General features: G+C 43.3%; 1 pseudogene; it reads left to right on the top strand.

Annotated features, from left to right (window-relative positions):
• Positions 1-6,521: 6,521 nt before the first annotated feature.
• The window catches only part of LOC101564160, a 6,165-nt pseudogene continuing 853 nt past the window's right edge, over positions 6,522-11,833 (top strand).

Genomic DNA, 11,833 nt, shown 5'->3' on the forward strand with positions numbered 1-11,833 from the left:
AAGAAAAGAAAGAAACAGCAAACTGAGGAAGGACCCTACCTCTAAGGTGGGGGCACAATCTCAGACTCTGGGCCTGGTTGAAATACAAGTGATAGAAAAGGGAAACCCTACAGCAGGCACCGCTCCTCTCTGTCTCCTCCAGACTGCCAAGAAGTGAGAGTCTTTCTTTCACTCTCCCCTTCCACCATGGTGCTTCTGCTCTGCTTCATGCCTGAAGCAATGGGCCAGCTGACTGCAGACTGAAACCTCTCAAACCAGTTAAAAGAATCAAGAGAAACCTTTCTATTTTTACATATTTTCGTTTTTGTTTTTATGTATTTAGTACAGGGTCTCCAGAGTCTCACTACACAGATTAGACTCAGTGATCTTCCTGTTTTCAGCCTCCCAAGTGCTGGGATTACAGTCATGGGCTGCCATGCCGTTTTAGTAGCCATCTCAGCATACCCTGGGAGCAGGTCTGGCATGGCATACAGAGGATTGAATGACTCCAATGAGCTATCTGGCCAGCTAGAAACCATTCTTTATTGTGTTGATATCCTCAAGTATTTCACCATGACAGAGCCTGACTAACACAGTTGAGATTAAACAAAGACTTCTCTACAGTGACACCAAAATTACAATTAATTTAAAAAAAAAAGAAGTACAGATAAAGCTTATACCTCAAAAGGTAAAACTTTTAGTCTTCCACAAACCTTGGGAATTAACAGTGTTACAAACTGCAAGAATTTCTTAGTCACATATCTGAGAACTGACTGTCTAGAATATATAATGAACTATCAAAAGTCAACTGTAAGACCATAAATTAGTTAGTAGTAACAAATGGACAAAATCCAAAACAGACACTTCACCGAAGTTTTATGTCACTGCCTACTAGAAAGGCAAATTCCTAGCTACTGTTTTAATCACCATGTGTTTATTAGAGTAGACAAAATAGCATCATTGACAATACAAAATGCTAACAAGAGGCTGGAGTGATAGTTTAGCAGTATAAGTACCTGCCCAGCAAGTGTAAGGACCTGGGTTTGATGCCCAATACTGCATACCATGCCAGCCCCAAAACCGTGCAGGCCACTGAAACCAGGCATGGTGGCACACTCCTGTAATCCTAGAGCTGGGGAGACTGAGACAGGAGGATCAGTAGGACTCCAAGCTCTGTAGTGAGAATCTGTACCAAATACATAAAGAAACAAAGATTTCTTTTTAAATGCTAACAAAGATGCAGAACAAAATCAATCTGTCTCTGTCTGTCTGTCTGTCTGTCTGTCTGTCTGTCTCTCTCTCTCTCTGATGCACAAGTGCATGCATGTTCACACACACACACACACACACACACACACACACACACACACACACTCTTGGTTCTACTTTTGAGAATGAAAACCGATACTGCCAAAATGACGCCTGCTGGGCAGTTCGGGCACCCACCATGCCTTTATATTTGACCAAACATTGTAGGATTCTGTGAGTGAATTTTCTACATAAAATCAATATTTAAATGGGTGGGCACTTGTAAACATTTGTGAATAAGGCATAGTGTCCTCTATAATGTGCATGAATCTCATCCAATTTTTTGAAGTCCTTAATGGAAGAAAGGTCAACTTCCCAGGAAGACAAAGACATTCTGTCCTGGTAGCCTGTAGATTCACGCTGTAGCTGATGTCTCAAGTCTGCTAGACTCAAAATTTGACTTTCTTGCATTTCATAGTTGTAAGTCAGTTCCTTGTAATAAAGTGAGCTTTCTAGCCCCCCCCACACACACACACACTTCTTGTTCATTTCATTTCTCTGGAGAGTCCTAACTAATATAGGCAGTTTAAAAAGTTAAGCATGTACTTATCAAATAACACAGAAATTTCACTCTTGGATACTTACCCTAGAGATTTAAAAACTTAAATTCACACAGATCCAGTACCCTAATGTTTTAGCAGCTTTGTTTACTATGGATAAAATTTACAAATCACCTTGCAGATTGTTTACATAAACAAATGTTGGTGCATCTATAAAATGCAAAACTGTAGAGCTTTACAAAGAGGAAATAGTGATATGTACAGAGATTATCATGAATCTAGAAACATTCTTTAGTGAAAAAAGCTGCCTTCAAACATATTGCATATTTAATTTATTTTACAATAAAAGAAAGACAAACCGTAATACAAAATTTATCAGTGGCCGCCAGGACTTATGGGTAAGAGAGAGCTCTCTATAAAGGGTAACCTGAAGGTCATACAGATGGTTATGGAAATTTTGAATATTTTTCAGTGGATGTTACATAAACACATAAATGTTTGAACACTTGTGAAATGGCAAACTAGATCTACATTTTTTTTTTTTATTTTAGGGAAGGGTCTGCAGGGCGTTCAGGGTCTCACTACTAGATCAGACTCATAGTGATCCACCTGTTTACAGCCTCCCAAGAGCTGGAATTATAGGCGCATATCACCATGTGGTCTCAATTGCCTCCAGGGGCAGGGCTGGCACGACAGCCCAGGGGACCAAACCCCCGTCCCTGTGCCTGCTTGCAGGCACTTTAATCTGCTAGCTATTTGGCCAACCCTCAAAAACTTTTGCAATATCAAACTAAAATAAAAATGATATAAAGCCACACCATTTTAAACTTTTGAGTCAGAGTACAAACAATACCATAATCAAGAATCTTTAGAAAAGGAAATTAATGAAAGACTGTCGATAGGGGCTGGTGAGATGGCTCAGTGGTCTAAAGCATCTACTTAGAACAAGTTTAGCAAAGCCCAGGGACCACGGTTCAATCCCCCAGCACCACATGCCAGCCAGCCCCGCCCCCTGATGGGCTGAGCTGGCCACACACACACACACACACACAAATAAATAAATAAAATTAAAAAAAAAGAAAGACTGCCTATAGGAATCTGTGCAAATAATGCTGACACAATGCTTAAAAATAAAAACAAGAATGCCTACTCTATTAGTTCATTTTAATATTATGTGGAAGGAAATAGCAAAGGCGTTTAGGTGAGTGAAAGGGACTATAAGTATAACCAGATGATATGAAGGTGCATCTGTGAAATCTAAGAGTTTCATCTAAAAACAGTAAAACTATTGAGTTTTCACAAAAAGACTGAGCAGTAAAAAATAACAATGTACAAAAACCAATATATAATATATATTCAAGGTACCAGATGATATGATGGAAGAAAAATCCTACCTAAAATAGCAAGAAAGGCAATCCAGCCTGTCTATCATAATCCATGTAAACTCTATTAGCAAAACTAAATCACTACTAAAGAATGCAAAAGAAGAAAAATAGATGTAAAGTGAGATGTCGGTTGTCCTGAAAGTTTCTTGTACATTTTCAACATTTACAAGATTCCAGTAAAATAGTATTTAGTTTATTGTCATTGTTATCATCCTCATCTTTGGGATGAGTGAAAGGGAAAAATTAGACAAGTTTGATAACACTATAAATATATGGTATATTCTGTCTGTCTCCTCACTTTGTCTCAATAAATAGACAGGTAGATAGACAGATAGATAGATAGATAGATAGATAGATAGATAGATAGACTATAGATAGATAGATAGACTATAGATAGATAAATGATATATAGATATTCCTTCACTGCTTTCTTTATTAAAAATGCAATATTGGGCAGGTCAGATAGGTGAGTGGATTAAAGTGCCTGCTTAGACAGACATGGGGACTGGGGTTCCATCCCTGGAGTGCTGTGCCGACCCCACCCCTAGGGCACACTGAGATGGGGATTGAGACTGGACATGGTGGCGCATGCCTATAATCCCAGCATTTGGAAGGCTGAAAAACAGGAAGATCAGTATGAGTCCAATCTGTAGTGAGACCCTGTACACCCTGTACTAAATACATTGGAGAGATAGATGGATAGATAGATAGATATAGATATATAATATTTAACAAAAAAAATCCTTGAATGAACTACCCCAGTAATAAATACAGTTAAATTATTGAACAACTATGACAAAAAGCAGCTAAGTCTGGCACATGAATACACAAATTGAAAAGAATAGCAACATTAAAAGTGAACAGCCATACCTAGATGAATTCATGTGTGATGAGATCAAATCGGACTCTCAAACTACAATGGGAAAGAAGGAGCGGGCAGTCCAAAGTGCCCGTGAACAAATGTGCCTTGCGGAGAGAACAGAAGGGGAATTAATACTTCACATCGTACAGCAGAGTGTGGATGCAAGAATTAAGAGTGAAGCTAAAATCTGAAATAAATGGAAAAGACCCCAAAGAATTCTCCTTTTCAATTGGAAAGAGATGTGATTTCTAGAAATCCAGGTCATAAAAAGGCATGTTCGTTACTAGATGTCAAAACAAAGAGAGAAAGTCATCAGGGAGGGAAAGAAAGAGGGAAGGGAGGGAAGGGATGGAGGGAGGGAGGACGGAGAGAGAGAGGGAGAAGGAGGACAACTGGACAAAATGTGGGTGACTGGCACAGTGTCACCTAGACAATACCGATGCCCTAAAGACATGAGAAATGATTGCTGATAACAATCGAAAACAAAAACAGTACAGGATACAAGCACACAATTTACATAAAAGAAAATGCAAATGACTTCTAGGTCACAAAATTCTGTTTCTCTCAATAAAAGTACAAATGAAAATTACACTGAGATCTAGTTTTTACCTCTCAAAGGCTTAGGAGTATGAGAAACTTTGCCCACGCATGCTAAGATACGGAGATCCCATCACACATTGCTGATGGGATCATTTATTGGCAAAGCACCCAGGATGAAGCGCAACGTGAAAACATCTACCAAAACCACACTCGTAGCGTACCTTTGACCTAGAGAGTTTGCACTTACAAATACTGTCCACAGACATTGCTGCACATACAAGTATACACTTACAGCCTAATTTGCACTAATTCCTTTCAGTTGGGACTGGGTCACTAAATGGTGGTGCAACTCTAATAGAATAGGACGCAGCTGTGACACAGAATGACAGAGCAGACTGCACAGTGGCATGCAGTGATTTCAAAGGTATATCATTGTGTTAAACGGGAAAACAATGATATTTGAACAGCATGTAAATATACTTTTATGAATAAGAATAGGGAGAATCATTTCATGCTTGCATATAACAAAGACATTTAGTGTACATATAAAATTAAAATGATGACCATGATGATGACCAGAAAGAAACTAGTAGGTAGAATTTTATCACATATATTTCATAAATTAAAAATAGCGTGCACAGGGTGGGCGTGGTGGCACACACCTGTAATCCCAACACTCAGGAGGCTGAGGCAGGAACATTGCCTCAAGTTCAAGGCCAGCCTGAGCTATATAGTGAGTTCAACCCAGCCTGGACTACACGGTGAGACTGATCTCCAGGACAACAAGCACAAATTGAACAAGGAGAATGAATCGTTGATTGAAAGTTAGATGGAAGAACAAATTGGTTAATGTAAGAAGTTGCCCTGGGCTTTGTGGATAGCTTAGCAGTCTAAGGGCCTGATTAGGCTAGTGCAAGGACTCAGGTTTGATCCCCGGCACCACATGCTGGGCCAGCCCGTCCCCCGGGGCGCTCTGAGCCGGGCACTCTAAGCTGGTCGCTGAGGCTGGGAGTGGTGGTGCATGCCTGTAATCTCAGCTCTGGGGAAGCTGAGACAGGAGGATCACTGAGAGTCTGAGCTGCATAGTGAGATCCTTTATCAAATACATTAAAAAAAGAAGTTGGCCTAAATAACTTGAGTGGTCTAGCCACTCACACAAAGCATAGATATTTTATGTATTTATTTATTTTAGTTTATTGATATAATTTAAGTATTCATAATTACCACATTCATTATAAGGCATTTGTAGCTGTACATGATCTATCTTAATTCTTTTCTACCCATTCCTATCTTCTCCATTCATACCCATCCCCTCCCTGTACACAAAGATCAGCTTTATTTTATCCTTCTTTTCTCATTATTTTCTTTCCCTTCCTTTTTTCCCTCATCGCCCTCCCTAGCTCCATTTTCCATTTGAACATTTCTTCCTACATCACAGAATCAATTGTACATTTTTGTTTTTATTTACATTTTCAATTTCTCACACCAGAGATGAAATATTTACACTTATATCTGATTTATTTTGCTTATTATTATAGTCTCAAGGTCCATCCAGTTAGCTATGAAAAATCTCAATTTTATCTTTATTGCTGAGCAATATTCCATTATATTTTAAAAAAACTTGCTTTTTAGTCATTCATTGGTTATTGAGCATTTGGGTTGTTTCCAAGGTTTAACTATTAAAAAGAGCACAAGAGTTTTAAAAATGAGCTGCCCATATTCTTATCGGCCAGGGAAAGTGACATTCAAATAGACGTTACACTATCTTGCTCAAAGTTATAATTTAAAGCCTTTAGATATGGTAATAAAATATCTAAAATTATTGAGATTTTCATGTAATGTTACACTGGAGTGTCAGCTACGACTTGACTCTCCTTATTCCTGAGCACCAAGAGTTAATAGGAGCTACTGCACGGCCGTTCGAGAGTTGGTGCACTTACATGAATAATGGAACAGAAGAGGAGGCGTTGCAGCGTTCATCTCACTTTTGCCAGTCAGCTGCCAGTGTTCACTGTCATTGCCAAGGACCACAAGATCAGCGAGGATTATGCAGTCAGGACTTCCTGATTAATAGGATTGAAAATCGATAAAAAATGATTGGTCATTCAGTATAATCCGCACTGAAATAATAGGAAGTTTCCCTTCTGTGACAGCGTGATCTTGAAACTTTGGTTTTTCGTTCAGCTTGTTGAGCTATTCCCAAGGGCCATCCTCTTGGATGGCCGAATCAGTCATGGGTCAGAGAGGCAAGAATTTATTTTAATATATCACAGACACTTCACGGGGCTTTGGTGCTGGGGCTCATGATGAGCGGCTGTTTGCAGCGGTGCTGCCTGCAATCCTAAAGGGCCTGGCTTATGGTCTCAAGGCCGCATGCTAAGTGGGTGTTGGTGAGCATGGATTTTAAACCACAGACTTTTATCTGCCTTTAAAACTTTTCAAAAAAAAAAAAAAAGCAGTTTGTTCCTATCCTTGTCCAAACAGTAGGCTCACGAATGAAAAGTTTATTTTTGAACAGGTACATTGGAGACGGATAGACTTACTTCACCAACATTCCGTTAGTAGGAAAAAATTCTCTGGGTTTTAGGCAGATTTTTCCAGTCTCTACCACAGTAGAGATTAATCTGCATGCATGGAGGAGCCCTCAGAGAGGATGTGGTGAAGTAGAACAGCCAGGCTCTGGAGCAAGCAACAACTCTGTCTGAATTCTGGATCTGCATATTAACATTGTAGTAATCCCAGTGCTTGGGAGGCTGAAAACAGGAGGATCACCAGGAGTCTGAGCTAGTGGTGAGACCCTGAACACCCTGTAGACCCTTCCCTGAATTACAAAAGAAAACCCACTGCAATCCACAGGTAGGTCACTTTGAACTCGCCTTCCTCATATAATAGAGCAGTGAAACCAATCATTATACTATCGGGGGCAGGATGAGAAAACTGTGTGTTAAAATGGCTAGCACGTGAATGATCTTCAAATAACCATAGGATATTGCTTTTTATTAAGATTCAGATCATGAAGATTCCAAATTTTCAAAAAGCATTCAAGTCTGCGAATGGACTCAGAAATACGTAAGCCATTCATTGTTGTAAGTGATTTACTCTTTCTTTTATTCAGTTAGACAAAGAAACACAAATCTGCAAGTTTTATTCCATTTTCTTTCTTTCTTTCTTTCTTTCTTTCTTTCTTTTGTTTTCTCTCTCTTTCTTTCTCTTTCTTTCTTTCTTTCTTTCTTTCTTTCTTTCTTTCTTTCTTTCTTTCTTTCTTTCTTTCTTTTGTGGCCACCTCAGCTCACCCTGGGGGCAGGGCTGGTGCAGCATGTGGTGCCGGGGATCGAACTGTGGTCCCTGCACTCTTGCCTAAGCTTGCTATCTCACCACTGAGCTATCTCTCCAGCTCTATTCCATTTTCTTTAGACTACCAGCTTAGTGATATTAAGTGGGAACATGCCATTTCCATTCAAGGCTCTCTCTCTTAGAAAATAAGTGTCTTGTTAGCTTCCAAAAACTGAGACTGTACTATATACAACTCAGTCACTGTCCCTGAATGTCATCTTGTCTCAGACCATTGTGCTAATGGTGAAAAAGACAGGATCTCTGCCTTTGTGAATCCTCCCTTTTCATAGAATTTATACAAAATACAAGCAAGCAGTTAAACTTCAGTGATGCCTGCTGCAGGAGAGAATGTAAAGAATATCTTATAAACAAAAGTTCAGGTTTAAATAGTGGGTAGGATCCCTGGCATGTGAGACTTCAGCACTATTCCTCAAGGATCAGAGTTAACCACGCAAATGTGGTGCGTGATCTTCGTGCAGGGAGTAGACAGAAGAAACATCAAGAGCGGATGAACTGGCAAGAAAAGAAGCATGTGAAAGTCAGGTAGCGAGCAGACTCTATAGGACCTTCCGAGTCAGGCTGTAGAACCGTATCCTAAGAATAAGAAGAAGACATCAAAGTGTTGGAAATAGGAGTGAGTACAGTTAGGGCTGAGACTTAGATCCCTGTCACTGTAGGTGAGGTAATGACCTCAAGGCAGGAAGGCCCTCCCGAAGCTGTCTCAGTAAGCCAGGTGAGATACTGTGGTTTATCAGAGAGCCTTGGAGTAAAGAGCATTGCATGGGTAATAAAAATTCATATTTTACATAAACTTTAGTGTTTTCCTCAAAGCTTAAGTGTTTCAATTAATTGCAAAAATACCTTGAGTTTAATTGTACCTGCCAAAGCATTCTGACATGACAGCTCTAGCCATGAAATCATTTATTTTACTGATCTGTGATGATTGCCAAACAAAAGTATCCTGCACTTACATAGCTGACACTGTTGTTGTTAGATAGACAGGTACAAAAATACAAGGAATGGGAGGTCTATAAATTCCCTTTTAAAAGGTCTGTCATAAATAAATACATCAATGATATTAACTTATTTTGGTCTTTAAATACTGGAGATGGAGTGGAAGTTCTGAGAAGAAGAGATGCATTGAATAGCTATGTTCAGGAGACTCTGTGTGTGAAAATAGCAAGATAAGAAACGAACTGCATTCTGGGAAAGCAATGAGGCCCTGCCTGTCCAGTCTAGTGCAATCAGCATGCACGGGAACTGGCTGCAGGAGAGATGACAGTAAACAACAATTGAAGAAAAAAAATAGCAAGAAAAAAGGAATATACAGAATGCAGGCAAGAGGTGGTGTAAAGAAACTGTGGAGGAGGCTAGATATTTTGAAATTCTTTCAAAAAGGTGAAAACATTGGCGGTTTCTAGGAATGAATGCAGATAAAACACAATCACTTTGGTTTGTTCCTTTCCTCTGTTCTGTTCATCTCTTTTGTGTTTTGTATATTCTACTGTGCTGTTCTGTGTTGTGCGCACACAAACAGGTGTGTGCATGTTGTACAGAATTATCGGACTGCAAGCTTCCTCTTAGGTAGGAGGCTGGGGAACCATTTTGGGCAGCTGGACGGAGCATCCCAGTGAACCACCCCGTAGATGGTGATGAAGTGAGAGGAGTCAGAAGTGCAGGGAAGCGTCCCCGCCAAGAGGAGACCCACGTGTGCGACAAGTGCTGCGCAGAGTTCTTCATTCCCTCGTAGTTTCTGGAACATAAAAAAGTTGCACTAAAACCCCACCTGTCCTCATCATGAATGACAGCAAGGGGCCAGTGCCCTCCAGGGACTTCTCTCGAGCTGCTCTGAACCTCCAGTTGCTGGGCCCGGGCAGCAAGGATGGGCTCCGGGAGCAGAGCCAAAGGAGAAGCTGGGCGCGGAGTCTGTCATGTAACTGAAGGCAGAGACTGCCTTACACCCTGCTCCCCAGTACATAAGCTATTTACCCAAAGGCAAAGTGACCAACACCAACGTGACCCTGCAGGCCCTCTGGGGCACCAAGGTGGCCGTGAACCAGCGCAGCACAGACGCACTCCTGATGCCTGTGCCCAGCACCAACAGCATTCCCTGGGTGCTGGCACAGATCCTGTGCCTGCAGCTGCAGCAGAGCCAGCTCACTGAGCAGATCCCCACCCAGGCGAACATGTGGGCCATACATGCCCTCCACCCGGGGTTGGCGGGTGCCGACACCCTGAAGACCCTGGGCAGCCACATGTGGCAGCAAGTGTCTGTTGCTGTGGCCCTGCTCAGCTAGAAGGCCAGGAGCCAGGCTCTGTCCCTGGAGGCCGTGAAGCAGGCCAAGCCACCTCATGCTAACATCCCTCCCACCCATGGCTCCCTGTCCCCGGGGCTGGCGCCCTTTGCCCTGAAGCCGGACGGGACCCGGGTGCTCCCGAATGTCATGTCTCGCCTTCCGGGTGCCCTGCTACCTCAGGCCCCGGGCTCTGTGGTCTTCCAGAGCCCCTTCTCCACTGTGGCGCTAGACCCATCCAAGAAAGGGAAAGGGAAGCCACCCAACATCTCCGCAGTGGATGTTATACCCAAAGATGAAGCAACCTTCTACAGGCCCAAGTGTCAGTACTATAACAAGATTTTTGGGACTGATAGCTCCTTGCAGATCCACCTCCACCTCCACACCAGAGAGATACCTTTTGTGTGCTCTGTCTGTGGTCAACGCTTCACCACCAAGGACAACCTCAAGGTGCACATTCACCTTCACCCTCAGGTGAAGGCAAACCCCCAGCTGTTTGCTGAGTTCCAGGACAAAGTGGGAGCAGGCAGTGGTGTCCCCTGTGCACTCTCTGTCCCTGTCCCCATCCTAGATGAGTCCAGTCTCCCTTTAGACAACAAACCCATCCTGGTAACAGGGCCTCCTCCTGAAGGGCTACCTCAGCATATCCCCTTGGGGACTAACCCCAAGGACCTCATGGGTGGCCTGCCGCTGCCCAGCGATCTGCAGCCTGGGCCCTCCCCAGAGAGTGAAGGGGGCACCATGCATCCTGCGGTAGGCCCCAACCAAAGCTCTCCAAGGATTGATGGCTTCTAGGGAAGTGCCTCCCCCCTCCGGAGCCAGGGTCAGAGACCTTGAAATTACAGCATCTTGTGGAGAACATTGACAAGGCCACCACCGACCCCAATGAATGTGTCATTTGCCACCAAGTCTTAAGCTGCCAGAGTTCCCTCAAGATGTACTACCGCACCCACACGAGAGAGAGACCCTTCCCCTGTAAGATCTGTGGCTGAGCCTTTTCTACCAAGGGCAACTTGAAGATGCACCTTGGGGTCCACCGGACCAACACGTCCATGAAGATGCAGCATTCGTGCCCCATCTGAGAAAAGAAGTTCACCAATGCAGTCATGCTCCAGCAGCACATCCGCATGCACATGGGTGGCCAGATCCCCAACACGCCCCTGCTGGAGAGTCTCTGTGACTTTGTGGGTCCAGAGCCCGCGCTGGTTGGTGAGAACAGTGGCACGGGTGCTCTCTGCCATGACGGTGTCGAAAGCATCGATACAAATGACATCGGCTTCCACAACACCCCCAGAGACTCCTCCAAGGTGCCCTCTCCACTTCTCTGCACCCACGTGGCTTCGCCCACTCTGGGGTACCCTGTGGTGGTTTCCCAAGAGGCCCTGGGGAAAACGGGACCTGCCCCTTTGGTCATGCAGTGCCAGAGCAGCCCAGAGAACGGCTCAGTGGAGAGCTACAGGCTAACCAACAACGACTCTTCCCTCACGGGTGACCAGGAGTACCAGAGCCGAAGCCCAGATGCCATGGAAACCATGTCCTTCCAGGCCGTGTCCCCAGCCAATAGCCAAGGTCACAGCTCCCCCCCCCCCCCCCCCCCCCCCGATTGCTGGCTCAAAGCCCTCCGAGAACAGC

The sequence above is a fragment of the Octodon degus genome, unplaced genomic scaffold (genome assembly GCF_000260255.1).
Source record: "Octodon degus isolate 3935 unplaced genomic scaffold, OctDeg1.0 scaffold00209, whole genome shotgun sequence".
Classification (NCBI taxonomy): domain Eukaryota; kingdom Metazoa; phylum Chordata; class Mammalia; order Rodentia; family Octodontidae; genus Octodon; species Octodon degus.